Source organism: Xenopus tropicalis, chromosome 8, assembly GCF_000004195.4.
Source record: "Xenopus tropicalis strain Nigerian chromosome 8, UCB_Xtro_10.0, whole genome shotgun sequence".
Classification (NCBI taxonomy): Eukaryota; Metazoa; Chordata; class Amphibia; order Anura; family Pipidae; genus Xenopus; species Xenopus tropicalis.
In genome coordinates this window covers 47,115,192-47,138,475 of record NC_030684.2, presented here as the reverse complement: position 1 = coordinate 47,138,475, position 23,284 = coordinate 47,115,192, and the positions used below count along the sequence as shown (strand labels likewise).

Sequence of the window (23,284 nt, the reverse complement as noted above, 5' to 3'; positions counted from 1 at the left end):
CCCTTTTCCGTGGCAAGTATACGTTTCCCCACGAATGCTCTTTTTGCATTTTAAAGGGCAGGGATTTATGATGCAGGTATGGGACCTGTTATCCAGAATGCTTGGGACCTGGGGTTTTCCGGATAAGGGATCTTTCCGTAATTTGGATCTCAATAACTTAAGCTCTGCTAAAAAATCATTTAAATATTGAATAAACCCAATAGGCTTGTTTTGCCACCAATAAGGATTAATTATATCTTAGTTGGGATCTGGTACAAGGTACTTTTTTATTATTACAGAGAAAAAGGAAATCATTTTTAAAAATTAGAATTATTCGCTTATAATCAGGGCCGGAACTAGGGGTAGGCAGAAGAGGCAGCTGCCTAGGGCGCAAACACTGGGGGGCGCCAGGCAGGAACCTCTCCTGCCTACCCCTAGCTCCTTTTTCATTGCCCCCGCCGCTTGTCAATACGCGGTGGGGGCAATGAACTATCGCGTAGCGGAAGGTGCAGGGGCGAGGTGGCTGACCTGGTTGCCTAGGGCGCCCGGTCGGCTTGGCCCGCCCCTGTTATAATGGAGTCTATGGGAGATGGCCTTTCCATTATTCGGAACTTTCTGGATAAGGGGTTTCCGGATAAGGGATCCCATACCTGTACCAGCTATCAAATTGCCCAGCAAAATTATGGCTGGTTGTCCCTGTCACGGTTAGTGAAAATGTATTGTAAAGCTTTGTAGTTTGGTGTAGAAAGACATCTTTAGCTATTTTAGATTCATCAGAATGTGTCCTTCACAACAATACATAGTTTTCTGGGGGTCTTTGCACAGTTAGGGGGTCTTTACAATAGGGCCTGACATTTCATGTACAGAGAGGCCCAAACAACACCACCACACCATCCCACTAAATAGGAACTGTCTAAGGCTGTAAATGGTTATTTGGTAGCCCGTATGTGGCTTGGAAGCCTACAGGAGGCGCTCCTGTTTTTAATGCAACCAAAGCTTGCCTTTATGCCATAAATTCAAAAATAAGCAACTTTCTTGAGGCTGCTAAGAGCAACATCCAAGGAGTTGGTGAGCAACAGGCAGTGTCGGACTGGCCTGTGTGCGTGATCTAGAAATAAGAGTTGTCCGAAGGAATCAGCAGAAAGTAATGGCAAAGTAATTTTGTTCTTCATTTTTTACTTTGGCAACAGATTTCAAGTAGTTCAATATTTGCACTGCATTATATATATATATATATATATAAATGATTCTGGAAGGATATCATCCTTCTAGAAATTTTTCTAGAAGGATGATAGCATCTTAATTGAAGTAGAAGAACAATGAAAGCCCATTGACCAGGGTGTTCTAGTGGGCCCTTGCCTGATGGCAGGTAACGTCCTAGCACTACAAAGGTCAGGATTGCAGAGTGCAGCAGAGAACCGAAGGGCTTTACATTTTGCAGGCTTTTCTTTGCTTAAAGGAACAGTAACATCAAAAAATTAAAGTGTTTTAAAGTAATTAAAATATAATGTGCTGTTGCTCTGCAAAAAAATGTTGTTTTTGCTACAAAAAAAGCTACAATATAAATACCCTGCTGTGTAGCCATGGGGGCAGCCATTCAAGCTGCAAAAAAGGAGAAAAGGCACAGGTTACATAGCAGATAACTAGTAGATAAGCCCCAAATAATGGGGGTTTACCTGTTATCTACTAAGTAACCTGTGCCTTTTCTCCTTTGAATGGCTGCCCCCATGGCTACACAGCAGCTAACTTATATCAACTATAGTAGTCTTTCTGAGGCAAACACACCAGTTGTAGCAATGCAGGGTAACAGTACATTATATGGTTATTACTTTTATACACTTTCATTTTTTGGTGTTACTGTTCCTTTAACAGCCATGACAATTAGATTATGTAGGTTTTAGCTCTTTCTTGAAAGTCACAAATTAGACCCAGAAAAAAAAGTGTGGTCGTCCCAGGGAATACTACTTTCCACCGTCAGTAATTAAACGCGCTTTATAACATACGCCACAGAAAGAAAGTATGCATAATCACTGAGAGAGTATAACCTGCCGGGTTTCAGGTAGATAAGAACACTTCAGACTATAATCTCCTGGAAAAAATCAGTAATGTAACCCAAGCGCTAAATCTCTTTCAGCCAACCATTCCCCTCAGCCATTTTGCTCTTAATAACGCGCCTAATTCACCTGTCCGTGGCCACACGCTCAGGTTACCTGTCCTTCCCCTGTATCCCCGCACCCCCGGCCGGCTCCTCCCCCTCTGACTCACTTCCCTCCCCACCCAGGTGAGACTTGTGGAAGTGGCGCTGGTTGACGGCTAGGTAAGTCTTTTATTTGAGGGGGGAAATGAGGGGACGCAGAACGTTGTGAGAGTAGGAGACCACCTTTCTTCTCTGTCTCCGCGCTCCCGCAAACCTCTGAGGCTGTAATGTTTCCTAAACAAACACAGGAAGCCGCCGCCGCTGAAATGACACTTGCGTCACGAAACCTGTGTACGGAGCGAGGTGCAGGGTGGTCATTACCAATGGCAAGTGGCGTGGGGATATCGATACTGGGCTGCTGTATGGAACTATACCCCCCGTCACAAATATTGAATTGGGGGAGGGATACTGGACTGGTGTATGGAATTATACCCCCCATTACAAATATTGAATTGGGGGGGGGATACTGGACTGCTGTATGAAATTATACCCCCCCCTCCCATTACAAATATTGAATTGGGGGAGGGATACTCGACTGGTGTATGGAATTATACCCACCCCCAATGACATATTAAATTGACCGATTTAGACATGAAACCAATGATCCCACAATCTGTGGGATTGAGGCAGTTCTGGAGGTGTTGGTGCCAGAAGTATACATTGGAGATTTGAAGTCCACATACCCAGTTTAGCATTTGTATTGGTTGTTCTTCGTGTACTTCTGTTGTCCCTATATACTTGCGCAAATAGTCTGATTCGGTTACAGATGCGTACATCATGCTTTATGTAAACTGTACATCATGCTTTCAGGGTGATTTTTGTTTAATGCCTTTACATTTTTGCTTTCCTGTAGAGGTAATGAGTTTAATTGTAATAATGTTATCCCACCTGAAAACAGTTGTCGAAATTCTGCATGTCAAGGCAGAGGGGACATGCAATTTTGGAGATTTTTCTTGGCACCTATTTTAGTAGCCCAAATAGACCAGGCAAAGGCCCTAAAATGCCCCAGTCCAGGGTACTCCAGGGTGCTGCTGTGTTTTTTTTCGTTTGCCTTGTCATCCCTCTCCACGCACGTACAGAATTGTACATTTTCCACACTGCACATATACTGGCCCATGTTCCCCTTCCACCCAAATAATTAAATAATTAAAAAAAAATTCCAACAAATTAGCAATGATACATTAATAATATATGGTTTCCAAACTGTGATGTTTGTTTATAATATAGCTAGTGCAGGTGGCTGCTCACCCTGCAGAGTCAGCTGACCTTGTCATTTCACAGGTTTAAACAGAATTTGTAAGGTCAAGTGAGCACCTATTGAAATAGCTTGTAAACTATATTGGGCACACAAGGTTTTGGAAAATGGAAATGAAAGGCTTCGAGTCACCCTGTACTAAACATGAGAATCCAAGCGGCCTTCTCTCTTTCAAGCTCTGGGTACAATTTGACCTTTTTGTACAAGCTGCATGACTCTGAGAACCAGATAACATAAGCAGTGGGAACGTTAGCTAAAAGGCTGTGACTCTATTAGAAAAATAATTTGATTTATTGGAAAAACTTTTGCAATGTTGAGTGAACTGTGCAGTACTGTAGATAGTATTTTTTTCTACATTGAGAAGAGTAAATCCTGACAAATCCTGTGTTTGTATAGGTGGCTCATGTCTTATCATGGAGATAAACCACTGTGTGTTTTTTTTGTTTGTTTTTTTTTGGCACTTGCTGCTGTTGGCAGTAATAACCTGTTAAACAAGATATTTATGTAAAAAACAAGAATGTGCCAGTGCATCTTACTCCTAAATATAGAAGGAATGTGCTTTAAAAAAAAAAGTTATGTTTCAGGCTGATTTGTAAAGAAATTCCCCCAAGAACCTTCTAGTCCCACCCACCCATCAGAACCCATACACTTTACTGAGGTTGCCAAGTGAGCGGATCTTCTCCCTGGGGCCAAATGATCGAATTATAGCGGCGCTAATGGGCACAGTCGGTTCGGGGACTGCATCAACGAGCCGATGCGGCCCCCGATCCAACTACATTTTTTTACCTGCCCGATCCATATCTGGCCCATTTCAGGCCAGATATTGATCGGGCATGCCCCTCGTTGCTGCCTCTACACGGGCCCGGGGACCGATATCGGCAGCTACAATGGCCCGTGTATGGCCAACCATTCAGCAACTTCCATTAAATATAGGGTAAAGTAGTCCTGTTTATAAATAAATATTGGTAGTGACGGAATATGAAACTAAGTTCATGAAGAGTGAATGTAAAAAGTTAGTTTTGGCAGTGTGACAACTAACAGGCGTTATCTGTTTATTTATGGTGACTGGTGAATTCACGTTGCCATGGGTCACTTGCAGCAAACCTCTCAGATCAGCTCAGACCTTCTGCCCTTCTATAGTTGCCAAAATGTTTGTTTCTGTTTCATAAATGCATATAGGTGCATAAAGTCTTATGTGCTCAGTGCTTTGTATCTGACCTGTTTGACTTTTAATATACTTGCCATATGCTTAACTTAACAGGGAATATGGTCTATGAAGTCTGGGCGCTCACTAGGAAAAAATGGGATGTAACATGAATAGAGAGAGGCTTTGTCTTTACAAAAATAATATTCTTGGGCCTATATTTTTCCATTGCTAAAAGGGTTCTCTATCTCCAAAATGGTTCTTTCAAAATGAATGAGAATGTAATTCTAAGCAATATTCCAGCATACATTATGGATACATTAGTGAAGGCAGTATCTGTACGGCTGTTTATATTCTCTGCATCTCTGGTTCTGACTCCTGAAATGATGTAACGGAAGCCAGCTGATACATAAAACTGGGTAGTGAAGACTAAATCTGTTTTGCAGTAACCCAACTTAAGTTGTTTGATGGGTATTGCTGACCACTAACTGTTGTCTGTTCTATACTCATATACATAGCAGTTTCCACAATAGAGAATATGAGTGATGTCGGTCACTACTAAAAAAAAACAAAACAAAAAAAAACTATTGAAGTTTATTGAACTACTGCCACAGACTCACTTTTTCTATATAGGACTGGAGGTACAATAACCTCTGTAATGTTATTTAAAGAATCAAAGCAAGAGCACAGGATGGAATAAACAAATAATACTTCCAGGTGCAAATGTATTTAATATTAACATTAAAACTATTGGGAACTCCCGTTAAAAAAAAGATTGTGAAACATCACGTTTCATTTGTTTTCCGCAGCTTATTATTCTGTTCACTAAAGTAATTTATTTCATTGTGGCCACACTTCTGCTAGATCCATAAAGCCTCGCAATTAGGAAAGGTGCTGTGGTGCTGGGTAATCATACCACTTCCTCTCTGTGTGCCAGATAATGAGAGGGCAAGAGCGGCATATCTTGAATTGCCACTTTGATGACTAGCACAAAGTCACAAAGAATAACAATAAGTAAATTATATGGTATGAGCAGTCTAAAGCATTAAAACCAAAACTAGTAATTATATGGTCTGTTCCAAAGAAAATGTATCAGTAAAATCAGTAAATCATAATGTAAACTATTCCATGCTAACACCTACCAATTGTATATGCTTTGCTGTGACCCTTTTGAGGAAATGAAAATAGAAAGTATTTTTTATATGGTGCTTACAATCATAGTAATTAAGAATTCAACACTAAACTTTTCACACTGATATTTCAACAGGCGTTTGATGGCTCTTTTTGGAGTTACATTCCACAAAAACACATTGGTTAAAGCAGAACTAAAGCTACAATAACTGAGGGGTACAAAACATTGCCCCCCCCCCCCCCATGAATATAATCACTTACCTTATGCCCAGGGCCAGTTATCCTGTTAGCAGATAACTGCACCTGCCTGTGGTATTATCGTAGAAGCTCCTCAGCATTATCTTCATTCTTCTTCTGGATTATTTTCTTCAGACCCGGGCATGGGCAGTAGCATAAAATAAACTGGCTTTTTGTGTCTAAGTTTGGCTTTCACTCTACTGCCAAAGCTGAAGAAGATGGGGACAAGTGTATAAGACAAGACATTATAACCACTAGAAATCGCCTAACATTTTGTCACTCCTTCTGATTTAAACTTTAGTTCTCCTTTAACACAGGCCATTTTATTGTACCTGTATACACTACACTGAATGCTTGTGAGACACAACAATCAGTGTTCCATCTGTGTTTGATGGTACACTGTGGTACAAATGATCGAATTATTATGGCGGGTATAGGCAAAGTCGGTCCAGGGACCGCATCAACGAGCTGATGCGGTCCCTGATCTGACTAGATTTTTTAACCTGCCCGAGATCTGGGCCAATTAGCTGCTAAATCAGTCTAAGGGACCGATATCGGCAGCTAGAATCGGCCTGTGTATGGGGATCTTTAGTTACATTTTCAGATATTGTAATTTCTATTAAAGGGGTTGTCCACCTTTGAGTTAATTTTTAGTATGATATAGAGCAGGGGTCGGGAACCTTTTTGGCTGAGAGAGCCATAAACACCACATATTTTAAAATGTAATTCAGTGAGAGCCATACAATATGTTTGCCAGCGGATGTTGCGGGGCAAGGTACGGTGGGTCCCAAGGATGCCGGGTGCGATGCAGAGGAGGGCGTGGCCTGCGCTCGGCGGATCCGCCGAGCACAGGGCCAAGGTAGGGCGGGTCCCAAGGATGCCGGATGCGATGAGGAGGGCGTGGCCTGCGCTTGGCAGATAGAAGACGTGCTCTAAGGCTTAGAACACGTCTTCTATCCGCCGAGCGCAGGCTATGGCCCCTGTTATTTTTTTTTTATTAAAGATTTGGCAGCGAGCCAGAAGCAGCCATCAAAAGAGCCACATCTGGCTCCCGAGCCATAGGTTCCCTACCCCTGATATAGAGAGTAATATTCTGAGATAATTTTGCAGTCCTCGTTTATTATTTGTAGTTTTTTTTAGTTATTTCTGTTCTTGTTCAGCAGCTCTCCAGTTTGAAGTTTCAGTAGCTGTTTGGTTTGTAGGATCCAAATTACCTTAGCAACCAGGGTGTAGTTTGAATGAAAGACTGATACATGAACAGGAGATGACCTGAATAGAAAAATAAATAATATAAAGTAACAATAGCAGTTAAATGCTATTATCATATGCTATTATAACATCCTAAATATGTGCACTGGTAGTAAAATTTGGTGGTTTCTTGTGTATTCCTTCACTTGGGCTGGCAGGCGCGTGATAATTATCATAAAATGTTAAGGAGTGTTGTTTAGTGCAATTGCTTATGCCCTCAGCTTAAAGTGTCACTTAAATTAAAGCTAACATTAAACTAACATTTTTTTCCTACTGCAAAGAACCTATCAGCAGGGCTATATTTACTGTTCCGGATTTGTGGAGAGGCCACAAAGGCCTGGGCCTAGGGAGGCATAAATTTAGGGGTGGCATGCCCGCCAGCCACGCAAAGAGCACTGGGGACGGGACATGCAGAAACCTTTTCCTCGTCCTGTCCCCACTGCTCCATATGTGAGCAGAAAGGATGCGCACGTTCTGAGTGCCCTACAGTCAAATCTGCCACTGCTAGGGCCTTTGGGTGCCTATATGGTTAAAAAAAAAAAAAAAGGAAGAAAAAAATTCTCTTGCTGCCAGATACTTGCCTGGAGGGCCATAGTGCACATGTGGTATGAAGTGACATAACATGTGTGTATATGACATCACCTCATACCATATTTGCGCACTACATTAATTCCTGCGCATGCGCATTGGGGCTTGTGGGTGCACTGCTCATCAGTGAATTGGTAGCAGAAGAAAAAATGTGAAAGTTCCCATTTAAAGTGGTTCTTCTACCCAAGAACATAAAATCAAACCAAAAAATAAAGCAAAGCAATTTTTATTATAGATTGATTTCTACATTTTTAGTGGTTTTAAATTTACTTGCAAGGTTAATGGTACACATTTCAGTCTGCGCTACAGCAGAATAAATACGTCCATAGTTCCAGTTTTCATGGTAGAACAAAGTTTCCTTGCGAACAAACTTCAGTCTACTTGGCGTGTATGTTTTCTCACCAATGGTTTACATTACTGCCAGTGGGAAGGAAACAAGAGATGTTTTGCCATTGCCCTAAATGTCATTGCAGTTGAAAGCAGTGTTTGTTTAGCCCTTCTGTTCTCTAGGTCTGACTCTTAAAACAATATCTTATTTTTTCTCAAGATCTTATAATCAGCTGACTTACAACATTGTTTCAGGAGTTGGGCGTGCAGAGAATGTAAACAGCCAGATGGACACTACTTTTTGTTTCAACTGCTTTTACAAATAACTTTCAGACTGAAAAATATTAACGTGTATTGTAAATTTTCTTAAAACTCTATTTTCTGTAACTAATTGAAAATTTGTTTTTGGGTTGAAAGCCCCTTTGTGTTTTCATAGAAGGAAAAAAAAGTATAGTTACTGTAGATAATAAAGTAAATTATTTTTATAAGAAAAGAAAAAAAGCACTTATTGCTAGTATTTTTATATTTAATATGAAGTTGTGAAAATGAAAACTGCCCTTTGCCTTGGTGCCTAATAAAATAACATTTCAAATAGACATTAGCCATAATTAATGTTTTGTAGGAAAGACACATTATTTCTAGCAAACATTTGAAATCTCAAAGACAACCTGATGCTGAGCCTGCAAGGATTTAATCTGCAACATCCTTTTGGGCTTCAGTTATGTTGCTGCCCAGCAAGGTTTGGTCCTGCTCTGTCTTTGCATTCCCACAGTCATTATTACATGTGCCAGGGCACCATGTTATTTGGCCACTCTGCATACCTGAAGACGACTACTTTCAGCAGCCTAAAAATAGGTTCCATTGTTTCCTTTGGAGACTGTTAATTTACCGTAGATAAAATTCAATCCAGAGTGCGTGTGTATCTGAGATAGCAACAAAATTTCAATGCATAGGGTTTATGCAGAAGATACTTTTTACTTTTGCACAACTGGGGGTGCTAAATCTCCCCAAACTGACTTGCCATTGACTTGCGAAGGGAGACATTTTCCCGTGCTTAAGGGTAAAGACACACAGAGCTACTTAGTAGCAGCTACTTGTCACAGCTACTAAAACAGACAGTGCTGATCTTTTACTGATAATTGTCTCTGTGTATTTTAGCAAATTCTCAGTATTGTCTATGGCAGAATATTTTCTGCCGTTTAGTAGCCATGGCAAGTAGCTGCTACTTAGTAGATTGTGTGACTTCACCCTAAGGGCCGTGACAGACAGGGAGATTAGCCGCCCGCAACAAATCTCCCTTGTCGCGGGTGACTAATCTCCCCGATATGCCATCCCACTGGGGGGAATGTAAATCGCCGGTTGGATGGCATACGCGACGTGGCGATTTGCCACAATCGGCGAAGTTGCCTCGAGAGGCAACTTTGGCGATCGGCACTGCATATGCCATGCCACCGGCGATTTACATTCTTGCATATCAGGGAGATTTGTCACGGGGCGACTAATCTCCCCGTGTGCCACAGCCCTAAGACAGCTTGCCACGAGTGCTAAGTTATACTTGCGGCAATTGTAATGTTATACAGTGGCAACTTATTTTCAGGAAATTTGTTGCATGTGGTAGCACAGACTTAACTCTGGACAACAAATCTCCCCATGTGCCTTTGCCCTTAAAGGAGAAGGAAAGGCAAAGTCACTTGGGGGTGCCAAAATGTTAGGCACCCCCAAGTGACTTAAATCGCTTACCTTCTACCCCGGGCTGGTGCCCCCGTTCGGAGAGAACACCACCAGCTCGGGGTACCTGTGCTTCCTCCTTCCGTCTTCTGTCGCGCGCGCATGCGCAGTAGAGTGAAAAGACGAACTTTAACAGAGAAGTCGGCTTTTCACTCTACTGCGCATGTGCCTGTCCTAAGTCCTTCCAAAAGCAAAGGCGGAAGGAAGAAGAGCTGCGCTACAGCTACCCCAGGCTGGTGCTGTTTTCTCCTAACAGGGGCACCAGCCCGGGGTACAAGGTAAGCGATTAAAGTCACTTGGGGGTGCCTGACATTTTGGCACCCCCAAGTGACTTAGCCTTTCCTTCTCCTTTAATGTGGAAATTGAAGCTACTCCGTGTTTTGTTCCCTAAATGAAATTAGATCACAAGTTCACAAATAATACCATTTTGCCTAACAAACTTTTATTTGTCTGTAAGACGGCTGTCACAAAGGTGACGGGTGGGGATTTTTATACAGAGCTCAGTATCTTGTTAAACTAACAAACCTATTTAGTGGTGAAATTGTAGGTGTGAAAGCACAGTAATACCTTGTTACTGCTTTTTTAACAAAAGCAAATGAGAAAAATATATTTTTTAAATTAAAATAAAAAGCAAAATTAATTTTTAGCATAACATTTATTTTGCTGATGTTGGAAAAGGTGTCTATAGGTGTATACTCTCCCTTTTAGTAAAATTCATACATACTTGTAGGTAAATTAAATAAGCCCAACTGGATCATTTCAAAAAGGGGGGTTCTATTTTCGTACACATGTATGGCCACCTTTCTGTTATTTCATTTGTTTGGGAAGAATGCCCACAACAGTAGGAAGTAAAGTGGAACAGTGGAACCACTTCACTTTTGAAGTACAGGTATGGGACCTATAATCCAGAATGCTCGGGACCTGGGGTTTTCCGGATAAGGGATCTTTCCGTAAAAATCATTTAAATATTGAATAAACCCAATAGGCTTGTTTTGACTCCAATAAGGATTAATTATATCTTAGTTGAGATCAAGTACAAGGTAGTGTTTTATTACTACAGGGAAAAAGGAAATAATTTTTAAAAATTAGAATTATTTGCTTATAATGGAGTCTATGGGAGATGGGCTTTCAGTAATTCGGAACTTTCTGGATAATGGGTTTCTGGATAAGGCATCCCATACCTGTACAAAATAAAAATAGTAATACCTGTGTAGCTGAAGTGGGGTGTTCCCAATTTTTTATTGCAGTGCTTAAGACACACAAAGCAGAACCACTTTTGGTCAACTAAATGACATTTTCCATCAGGACGCGCACACGCCACTCGATGCATGTCTATCAGCTACTTGTCACGGCTACTAAATGGCAGAAAATCCCCTGCCATAGACAATACTGAGAATTACAGAGACAATTATCGGTAAATGATCAGCATGTCTATTTCTGTTGTGTTTTAAAACAGTTGGTCGCAGTGACTAATCACAGCATCTTTACCGCCATAGGTTATTATACAAGTCACTGCGAATAATCGCACACAGTTTGCGCTAAGTGACTTTTTATCGCCGCGTGTCTTTGCCCTTAGTGAGCTCTGCAGATTCTGTTCTGTTAAACCAGAAACATTTCCTGCACTTTGGATTTAAAGCGACCATAATACATAGTGGGATGTTTTTACTCAGTATTTCAACATTAAAATCATAGAAGACAATTTATCTCAGATAATAGTTTTGCAGAACTAAGGGAAATAGTACAATTGATATTTAATATACTTTTTTTCCCCCATGTGAGCAATGTGACCTTTCCAAGTTCTCAAATCAAGATTTTTGTACTCATCTGTTCATATATGTTCATGAAATGTTGCTCCATCCCTCCATGCATTTTTAAGCACCTTTGCCAAGCTGTATTCACAAAGGTTCAATTTGTTTTCAAGTAAAAATAGTAGCAAATGTGAAGACTTGATATTTTATACAAGTGTAACTTACCCTTTAGGGTTTATCAGGAGTCTTGTTTGGGAAGAAAAATATTATGTTGGTGGACTATGTATTTTATCGTGTCTATTGATCAATTTTTCTTCCATGCTTTTGCACTTGGATTTCTTTGAGGCCTAGTGCAGTGTTGTGCCATTGACACATTATACATTCAGGGTAATGTGCGATGAATAGCTAGCTTTGTGCCTTACATATGTGGATTCCATCCTCCCACACTGCTCACGCTACTCCTCAGACTCCTTGACTTTTGCTTTCTGTGTGCAAGAATTTCCTGTGGTTGGAATTCTGAGCAGTGTCAGCATTTATGATACAAGGAAGCCTTTATTCCTTTCCACGGGGTTTCAAAGTACCAGTAATTTTTGAATAACAGTCCTCTAATCTGCCTTAAATTTATATAACCATATACTTTTTTGTCTCAATAGCAAATGTCTAAGGCTGAAAGGTAATCCTGAGTGTGTGCAATTGTTGTACATAAATGTGTATTAATGGAGTATGTTTATACACAGGCAGACATATTAGTACTTATAAAAGCTAGTCTCTCATTCATTGTTTAAGCCAAGGTTTCAGAATGCGGTACTCAGAATAAGCCTGAGAGTCGGCCTTGTGACCCAGGATATGTTTTAGAAATCATTCTGCTGTCTATTACTGACCTCTATTGTAATATTACATTTTTACTGTATTAAAATAAACATCATATATTTCTTTCTGAGCTATAGGTTTAGAAAAACGGATTTATGCTGACTCTGTGAGGTATACAGTGCTTTACATTTTGTGATATGACCTGCCTCTGTTTATTACCAGGGTTGCTGGCTATACAGTTGCCTTTATAGACTGTGGCCCCTTCTTGTTTCATATTGGCTCATACTCAAAGCATATTTATCAGTGTTGTATAATGCATTGGGTTCTTAGGCCTGCTACTAGGGTGTTAGCAAGGGGTTTGGGGGGGGGGGGGGATACTGCTCTATATAGCTATAAGCTTTCAGGTTCAGGTATGGGACCCATTATCCAGAATGCTCAGGACCTGGGGTTTCTGGATAAGGTATCTTTCTGTAATTTAAATCTCCATACCTTAAGTCTACTAAAAATAATTTAAAAATTAAACCAAATAGGATGTTTGGTCCAATAAGGATTAATCGTATTTTAGTTAATAAAAACTGAGCATGCTCAGTTAGCCTTAGTCGAACCAAAGTCAATTCCTAAGGTTGGGGGCTCAGTGGGTTAGAGGAGGAGAAGGAATCCAAAGTGATTAGGGGATGCTGCAGCCTTACTATTAACCTTTGAAAAACAAGAGTGGCAAGTACTTAAATATTTCAAAAATGCTGTTGACTGATTAAATATTTTGTGGGGGGTATACATGTCCTTTAAAATTAGCTTTTGGTACATATAATGTAGATGGCAATTTCTAAAACAATCTGCAATAAGGCCTTCATGTATTTTTATGGTTTATTTTGTACAGCTTTCTGTCTTGGAGTGTTTTATCTGGTTGCCAAGTCTTAATTGCCCTAGAAACCATGCAGTGTGAAAGTCAGAATGGAAGATTAATTGTAGAGGCCTTGAATACAAATCTAAAAATAAACTGGGCAGAAAGAGACATAGTGGGAATGCTAATAATTTGAAAACCATTGAAAATGAAGACCAATAGATTATCTGTAAGAATAACAAAATAATAATAAAAGTAACAGTGATCTTTCTATTTAAAAGCACTTGTTACTTTGTTACGTGTCTTCTGCCTGAAACTGCACACAGCTGTTTTTTGTAGGTGTAAAATGCCTGACAAGCACCTGCACGAGTGATTTCAAGAGACTCTCTTGTGGTCAGTGGAGGGTGAATTTGAGCATTTGATACCACATTTGTAAAAAAAAAAAAAAAAAAGCAGTGGCCAGAAAGCCTGTTCTATTAGGCATACAGGGAGGGACTGTTTGTGCCAAGCCACTCTAAAGATTTTTTTTGCAGGGGGGGTTCAGTGCTTCCAAGAAATGCTATGTTGGGATTTTTTACCTGACATGCTTTATGGCGTCTATCAGCAGTGTAAAAACCCTTTTGAAAGTGCCCCATGCCACCCTCCCACTATGTTTAGTGGCTATCCCTTGCGAGTTTCAGCACTGGAACTTTTTTAGCCGTTCTTATTTTGCTAAAACACCATAGACTTTAGAAATACCCATAAAGAACCCTGCATTTTTTCTTGTAGATGTTAACAGTTTGGAAACATAGAATTAACAGCATGTTGCAGTCCTGTCATTGCAGCCTGCACAGTAAGTTTTATAGATGGTAACAGGTTATCAGTTCACTTGTATACATTTTATTTGGTTGCAGCTTGCATCTAAATTGCTTTTCAGTTATCTAAAAAAAAGGTACAGTTATAACATGGGTTAGGTGGACCCAATATCGGACTGGCCCACCAATATGGTCCATGGCCATAAATCAATTTTGTATGAGAAGAAACCGAAGAAATGGAGGAAAGGATAGATAAACGTATTTTAACAAAAGCAATTAAGAAAATGAGTGCAAAGAGAAGGAATGATGGTCTGGAGAGTGGGCCTGAGTTGAAAGGTTTTCTGGTGGGCCCTTGGCACCTCAGTCTGACACTTGGTGGACCCCCAAGGGGTGGTTCACCTTTGAGTTAACTTAGTATGTTATAGAGTGGCCTGTTCCTAACAGTTTTGCAATTGGTCTTTATTTGTTCCTTTAGTTTTTGGGTTATTTGCCTTCTCTTCTACCTCTTTCCATCTTTCAAATGTGAGTTACGGACTCTAGCAGAAGCTACTGAACAGAAAAATAGGTGAAAAAAACATAAAAAATATAAAATGAAGACCCTATGCAAATTGTCTCAGAATGTCACTATCTACATCATACTGAAAGTTAATTTAAGGGTGGACAACCCCTTTGAGTTTTTGATATATATACAAAAGCAGGGATTGCCCATGGAGACACACCAAACTAATGTACAGATTCATGTATTTATAAAAAAAAAAAAAAAAAAAAAGATACCCACCAAAAAAGTGCAGGAAAAAAATTGGTTATGGAAAATGAATATTAGTAATACATACATATGTATGAAACAGACTCTTGTTTTTGGCAGGAATTTTCCTCACTGTTGGAAACTGCCAGTAATCACAGTCTGACCTGCCTACTTGTGCAGACACAATGAGCAGGTGATGAGACGGCAGGGATCCCTATTGTGTGGGTGCAGGTGCTAGACACAAAAGTTTCTCCTCAGGCGATATAAGCCAGCTCATCCTAATATGCACCTTGACACACTCAGCACAGCATGAAGCTCGCCTTTACTGCTTGGCTTCTAACTATGCCCTCATTGTATCCAGATAACTGGAGTATATTCTGTACACCAGCCAGTAAATACATTTCCAGCACAGTTCTTACTATTGTGTTTATTTCTAGTAACAAAACCCTCTGTTTCCAGCCTGATTGCTGTTGATCTTGGAGAGTTATGTTGCAGGAAACTGGAGATCGCTTTCAGACTTCTCTCGCTCCTTGGCCTCCCCCTTGCAACTCCTCCCCACACGAGGTGCTCATTAATAAGATGAAAATTCCTGGCATGTCATAGGAGAGTAGAGATTTTTGGCAGACAGGAGTTTTCTCAGCTGCTAACTTACCTATTTGCAGCACAAGTCAAAAGGCTCTCAGAGGGGGAGAAGCTGCCTTGGGTCACACAACTGTGCTGGAGCTGACGGCCTGCCTACTTTTTCTGGATACAGGGCTTCGGGGTGAGGAGCTCTTTGGACTGTAAAACCAAGGGTATGTGTCTCCTTTACTGCTGGTCATATTTAACCTAGCAGAAAGCAGCCCTAATGTTTGTGGGATACAATTTTTAGCTGGCATTTATAGTTTCTATAAGTTGAGATTTGAATTGTAAGCTCTTCAGCAAGAGCTGTATCTGTACCTTACTATATGTTTGGTGTATACACCCATCTCTTGTTCAGATGTGTAATATATAGGCACTTTATAATTGCTTGCTAATAATAATACTAATGTATAAAGGAATGCTGGATATTTTATACTGTTCGTGGCATAGCTGTACAGGGAAGGTGACCTAGACAGCAGTGTCTGAGGACATGTCCAGTAGTATATTGTTCACCTATAATACCAAAGTAGTAATTATTGTATTTTTTGTATAAATATGTGGGGCTGCTCTTGAATTTTGTGTAAGGAAAAATACAGTTTATTGTAACCAGGCTGGTAACGTTGACCAGCTCAAAGTATATATAAAAGAAATATGTTTTTGTGAAAAGTGTGCAGTTTAGCCTGCTGGAGCAGTGAGTTTTACTTGTGTGGCTACTATGAGAGGTAGCTGATTGTACTGACATTTGAGTTTTCATTATTGAAAATGTTGCCAAAGTGATTGCTGTAGTGTGAAATTTGCAGCCATGTATTGCTTCCATAATCATTCTGCTGTTAAGGCAATTCTGGAGCTTGCCTTTTAAATCAGTTCTGTAAATTCACTTTGTAATTGCATTTGAGGTATGGTGTGTTTTTTGGTGTACAAAAAAAAACTACATGGCAGCTCAAGAGTTAAAGAAAAACTAATACTCAACAACGCATTTGTGTGGACTTTAGATATTAACAATTGTTTTGGGCTTCTGTATCAAACCTAAGGCCACCACAGCCCTTTAAAGGTGAAGATCTGTGCCTCTAAGCTGCCCCCAGTTGTCCCCATCTTCTATTCTAGTGACTCACAGCACATGCTCTGGGCAGCTATAAGGTACTTGAGCTTAAAATCAATGCACAATAAAAAAAAGTCATAATACAAGTCTGCATTGTAACAAACTGAGATTTGTTACACATACAGAATCCAGTGTGTTCTGCATCCGAATGAACTAATAATGAACCCTGTAGCATCAGCTTGTATGATAGATGTAACTTTGCTTTCTGCTATTGTTTCCGTTTTGATTTTTGACCTCCTAAGTTTAGCTTGTCTTAGAGCCCACTGGGCATGTGTAGTGTCACTGGCACACAAATGAAAGCCTTACAGGATCCAAGATGGAGGAGCTCATTACTGTCATAGCACTGATAAATCTTTGGGCTGGCACAGTGATGGGATCTGTTATCCATTATATCCAAAAAGCTCCAAATTACGGGAAGGCCATCTCCCTGCATTTTATTCAATAATTTTAACCTTTTAAAAATAATTTCCTTTTCCTTTGTAGTAAAACCACATACCTGTACAATATGTTTCATATTAAAGATGTAAACTAGACTTGTTTGCTTTTTAAGCCATTTTTCCAGCCAACCAGTGGGTTTAAGAAATTCTTTTTTTATGATCCTTTTATTATCTATCCCACAAATATCTCATATATGAAAAAAATGCCAGAGAGTCTGCTGTAAGATGCCATAGACAGTCGCTTTTTATTGGGCTGATGGGCAGGTGTTTGAGCCATTTTTGAATCAGCAGACCAGAACGGCACTGATCTAAAGGTGGCCATACATGTGCTGATTTCAGCTGTTGATATTGCCCCTTTAGAACGATTAGGCAGCTTATCTGCCTGTGTATGGGCAACACCGACGGGCCTTCCCTGCCGTCATGTGGCCTGAAATTTTTCCATCAAACCAGGGACCAAATTAACGAGCCACTGGAGTCCCAGTCGGACTGATGGAAAAATCAAACCTACCAGTCTATGCCTGCTGTTTTAATTTGATTGAGTTAACACGGAATCGCCCACCCATAGGTTGGCATATCAGAAGAAGATCCGCTAGCTTATGACCTCACCACCAAACGAGTGTATCTTACAGTGTATGGCCACCTTAATTGTATATGGAAACATATACAATTAGCCAACCAGTGGCTCGGGAGCAACATGTTGCAGGTGCTTATTTTTGTATTTCTGGCTTAGAGGCAAGTTTTTGTTACATGAAAATCAGGTGTACTGCAAAACAGAGTCTCCTGTCCACATAGTGGCTACCAATAGCCAATCAAAGCCCTTATTTGGCACCCCCGGGTACATGTTTCATGCTTGTGTTGCTCCCCAACTCTTTTTACATTTGAATGTTGCTCATGGGTAAGAGAGGTTGAGGACCTCCACAATACTGAATATCTTGCAGGAATTGTAAGCTGGCAGAGTTTTTGCATGACGACAGTGTCTGTTTGCAATGCTGTATTCTATTTCTAAGCTGTATGTTTATACTGCAGCAAATCAAGTACTAACATTTTCTTGCTGAATGTACAAACATCTGAAGAAATTCAGTCTTGTGTTTATAACTAAAGGAAGGTACTTAACAGCAGCGGTATAAAGGAAACTGTTAAGGAGAGCTGATGCTTGTTCTTCTCTTGGTGACTGGGAAGTGAGTGTTAGGTTTTTCACACAAAGGGACCTATTCAGAGAGTGCTAGACTGACGTATCATAGCGGTGTCCACTTACAGCACTGCATCTAAAGCTGCTTTGTGATAGAAAAGAGCCGCCTTAGGTAAGCAAATTGGGAAGTTCTTTAGGCAGCAGCCCCTCTGTCTCATATTGAACCAAATTACATGCTATTTTTCCATTACAGGTTTGAATATACACATATGGGAATAGATTTTTTTCTTTCATCTGGATTACCAAACCTTAAGTCTAAATACCCTCAATAAGAATGTGTTACCATTAACACTGATTTATGTAGGTTAGTCACCATCAAGTAGAAGATACTGTTTTATTTTGTTGCTGAGAAATTGGAAATAAGTTTAATTACTTGTTTAAAATTGGCTTATAATCCAGCGGTTACTAAACTGCTACTCCCTTATGTAACCAGGCAGTTAATAAATCTCACATAAAGGGTAATATATAGAGAAACTTGACAATTAATTTGCAGACCTCAGCTGGCCATATACGTCTGCTCTTTTGGCTAGGTTGAGCTTGGTCAAAATTGGACTGATCCAGTCATAGAAGACATTAGACCATGATGAAGGCTTATAGGGATTTGTCAGGGAAGGTTTATTTACAGCCAGTTATCTTGGGGGATAGCCATACATGGGCCAATAAACTGCTTACTTAGTCTGAAGGGGCAGAGATATTAGCTTTAATACATTTTAGCCTCCAAATCCACCCTGTGAGTGCACTGACAGGCAGATGCTGTGCCTGAAGATGAGGCAGAAGGCAGTGGATTGCATTATGGCGGCAGAGAAAATGCAAAGTGTCCCATTAACCTTTCTTGTTTCATCATTATACCACAATACAAAAACCAGTGTCTGTACAGAGTCTGTTTGCTGAATTGGGATTGGAAGAACGCTACTCGACGGATGCAGCATCCAGTGGAAACCATCCCAGCAAAGTAGGGAAGGGAAGGTTGTAACATCAAATAGTGGCCCAGCTTCATATTAAAGACGCAGGGTTTATTAATAATGATCATACCATAAAGGAATTATAAAGGGATGTGCACCTTTGGCAAAATCATACCATTGTGATATACATATTTCCAAAAACAATGCATTGCTTGTAGTTGCTCCTTCACATGATACTACTAAGCAGCTTACATGGGTCAGATGGGATATTCATCTTCTGCTGCCAGAATCTATTTGTATTGGAGCCCCTCATCCAGAGGATATAACCCAAAGCCAGAGATTTGTTAACTACATAGTTCACTTAGCAATGTCATGTAAAGGATCCATTATTTTTATTTTGCAAAGCCAGATCTTCATATAGACTGTAAATGAAATAATACAATTTACAATAACACAATTTTGTACATAATATTACTTCATAAAAACAACCATTTAATTACAAGATATCTAAAGCCTTTTGTGGTATTACAGCTGGAACAGGCAGATAATGTTTCATTTTTGTAATAAATCATTTACAGAAATGTACAGCCAACAGAATGTTTGTAGCCAGTCGTAACAATGTTTGCCCTGTGTTTATATCTTGGCATACTGTACAGACCATACTGTGCAGAAACCTTTACAGTCATTTATTTTTGTAAATGTCTCCTCAGCTTATCCTTATATATATATATATATATATATAAGTAAATATAGAGAAATTGTACTGCTGGCCTTCGGCATTAAATAGAACGGAAAGCCACCACAATTTAATGCAACAGTTCTGTAAGCTTTCAGTATTTGGAACTATAGTTAACCTTATTGAGGGCACTTACGTTGACAACTCTTTGCTATTTTAGACAAGCTTACATTTAAGCATAGCTTATCAGTGAAATGTATTTCTGGCAAACTTTTGGAGCTGTTCAGTTAAACTGTATTAGGATGGTTGTACATGGCAAAGAAAGCATTCCTTTGGCATAATTGGTAAACCTACAACAATCAAGACTCATATTGTTTGTAGAATTATGGCCAAAATAATTCTGTTTTCTTATATATTGTATTGTGCATATAGAGGGCCCTAATTGTTCATCAAGATATCACAACTGAGCCCCCATACACTTGCAACTGCCTCTATATAGCTAATAAGTTTTGTTGATATATAAAAATTAGGGATGCAAGGAGACATGACATATATAAAAAATTAAGAATGTACCAGTGAATTATATTCTTCTAAATATAGAAGGATTGTTCTTAGCAGCTAGGCTGACCTGATAGAGAACTGAAGCCTGTCTTTGCTTGTGTAAGTGGATATAACAGGGGAGCACTCACCAGACGCCAGTTTCCTTCCAAGAGTCCCGTGCTTGCACATCCAAAAATGCCCCCGGTCCAGGCATAAGTAAGGTACAAGAGAAATTGGTATTGGTGGATGGAGCACGCCAAGACTACTTCTTCATAAAAATAGTAAATACTTTATTTCATACCTCTATTAAAAACATGTTGCCAAACACCACACCATCAGCTTGACGCGTTTCGTGGCCTACTGCCACTTCATCAGAAGCTGTAACAATCGTGCTGCACCCATAAGTGCCTTAAATATACCAATAAGACCCACCCCCACAGGGTGCATTAACCCCCAAGGTACCAACTGTATAATAAAAATACAATCAACCCAAATACAAACAAAAAATTATATAATAATAATATTATTAATGATAAAATCATTAAGGAATCTATAAACCCAGGAATAGTTTTATAATATTTAAACAATGCCTAAGGAAAGGATAATCCATACTGTATTCCTGGGGTAAGTCCCATTGTGTACTAGGTGTGGTGATCATACAATATGTATATATATATATATATGTTTTCTCCGACTTATACAAAAAGTCAGTATTATAGAAAACATAGAGACATGTGTAGTTATAAAAAAGCTAAACCCACCTCCATATTGAGCATATGTACTTCATGTTCCTCTGGAGCCTCCAAATCCCAAAGTAAAACAGATTCGGGCAGGAAACCACAATCGGGGGAAAACTATATTAGCAATAGCAGGAAAGTTCCCACTCCCTATTAAGGCCCCCGTAAATTTCAATAGTTTTCAGGTGGAACATCCAATAGGCCTCTCTCTCCAGGAGTTTCTTATCTATTTCCCCCCTCCTGATATTCAGTCTAGGTTTGTCTATAATCTGAAAGGTAATCATGCATCGCTTATCATGTTGTTCAATGGCATGCTTAGCTACTGCCGACCTGACATCACCTCTGTCCACTGCTGAAATATGTTCTAAAAAACATGTACCAGCCCCCCGGATGGTCTTACCCACATACTGGGCCCCACAAGCACATGTAGCCAGGTAGACTACCCCCTTACTCTGGCAATTGAAGTACTGGGGGATTTTATAAGTGTGTCCTGTAGTAGAACTCGTGAAGGTCTTTGACACCTTAATTAGTGTACAGGCTTTACATCTTGACCTACCACACCTGTAGGTCCCCTTGTAGCGCAACCATGTGGCCCCTTGTTTATTAGACTCAGTAGAGTACAGACTTTTAGAAAGCCAAGAGGCCAAATTCCTATTCCTTTTAAAGATGAATCGGGGGCTATGTCCCAAAACCTTGCAGAGATCCGGGTCCTGCAATAAAACCCCCCAATGTTTACGGATACTCTTTTGTACTTCTGTAGCTCCTCTCCCGAAGGTCAAGCAAAAACTAGTTTTAGATTTCGATTTGGATTTAGAATGGTATGTATCCTTGACGTTTGGGCGTCCTATGTCTCGAGGTGCCCCATTCAGTAAGTCATCCCTACTAGTAGCTACCGCCCTTTCATACGCTGTTTTGAGGGTCTTGGTGTCATAGCCTCTTTGTACAAATCTGTCCCATAATTGCATAGCCTGGCTGTGAAAGGAATCCCAGGAGGAACAAATGCGTCTAAGACGCAAAAATTGTCCCACCGGGATTCCTCTCACACAATTGCGGGGGTGCCCGCTCCTAGCATGCAAAAGGGTGTTTCGCGTAATCGGTTTACGGTATAAATCCGTGACCACATGGTCATTCAAAACAGAAAACACAACATCCAAAAAGGGGATCTTCGCATCGCTGGTTTCGTAAGTGAATTTAATACCTTCAATGGCCGAATTACAATACTCAACAAAATGTTGGAGGGATGCCTCATCCCCATCCCACACCCCAATGCAATCATCTATGTAGCGGTAGAATCGTATAATGTGCCCACGGAATGGATTCCGGTCACCAAAAACGTAAAATCTCTCCCACCAGCCCATAAAGAGATTAGCATAAGTGGGAGCGAACGAGGCACCCATGGCATCCCCTTTTTGGATGTTGTGTTTTCTGTTTTGAATGACCATGTGGTCACGGATTTATACCGTAAACCGATTACGCGAAACACCCTTTTGCATGCTAGGAGCGGGCACCCCCGCAATTGTGTGAGAGGAATCCCGGTGGGACAATTTTTGCGTCTTAGACGCATTTGTTCCTCCTGGGATTCCTTTCACAGCCAGGCTATGCAATTATGGGACAGATTTGTACAAAGAGGCTATGACACCAAGACCCTCAAAACAGCGTATGAAAGGGCGGTAGCTACTAGTAGGGATGACTTACTGAATGGGGCACCTCGAGACATAGGACGCCCAAACGACAAGGATACATACCATTCTAAATCCAAATCGAAATCTAAAACTAGTTTTTGCTTGACCTTCGGGAGAGGAGCTACAGAAGTACAAAAGAGTATCCGTAAACATTGGGGGGTTTTATTGCAGGACCCGGATCTCTGCAAGGTTTTGGGACATAGCCCCCGATTCATCTTTAAAAGGAATAGGAATTTGGCCTCTTGGGCTTTCTAAAAGTCTGTACTCTACTGAGTCTAATAAACAAGGGGCCACATGGTTGCGCTACAAGGGGACCTACAGGTGTGGTAGGTCAAGATGTAAAGCCTGTACACTAATTAAGGTGTCAAAGACCTTCACGAGTTCTACTACAGGACACACTTATAAAATCCCCCAGTACTTCAATTGCCAGAGTAAGGGGGTAGTCTACCTGGCTACATGTGCTTGTGGGGCCCAGTATGTGGGTAAGACCATCCGGGGGGCTGGTACACGTTTTTTAGAACATATTTCAGCAGTGGACAGAGGTGATGTCAGGTCGGCAGTAGCTAAGCATGCCATTGAACAACATGATAAGCGATGCATGATTACCTTTCAGATTATAGACAAACCTA

At 40.4% G+C, this 23,284-nt stretch overlaps 1 protein-coding gene across 5 annotated transcripts in view; it reads left to right on the top strand.

Moving 5' to 3' along the window:
• The first annotated feature begins 2,194 nt into the window (after positions 1–2,194).
• The window catches only part of LOC100494793 (ligand of Numb protein X 2-like), a 43,946-nt gene continuing 22,856 nt past the window's right edge, over positions 2,195–23,284 (top strand). For 2 of the 5 annotated variants that reach the window (XM_004916837.4, XM_031890695.1), the window contains exon 1: positions 2,195–2,296. The gene's annotated coding sequence lies outside the window, so the exon portion shown is untranslated. Of the gene's footprint in view, positions 2,297–15,366; positions 15,567–23,284 lie in introns of those variants that run through there. The other 3 variants (XM_004916836.4, XM_031890697.1, XM_031890696.1) reach the window with 2 other exon arrangements.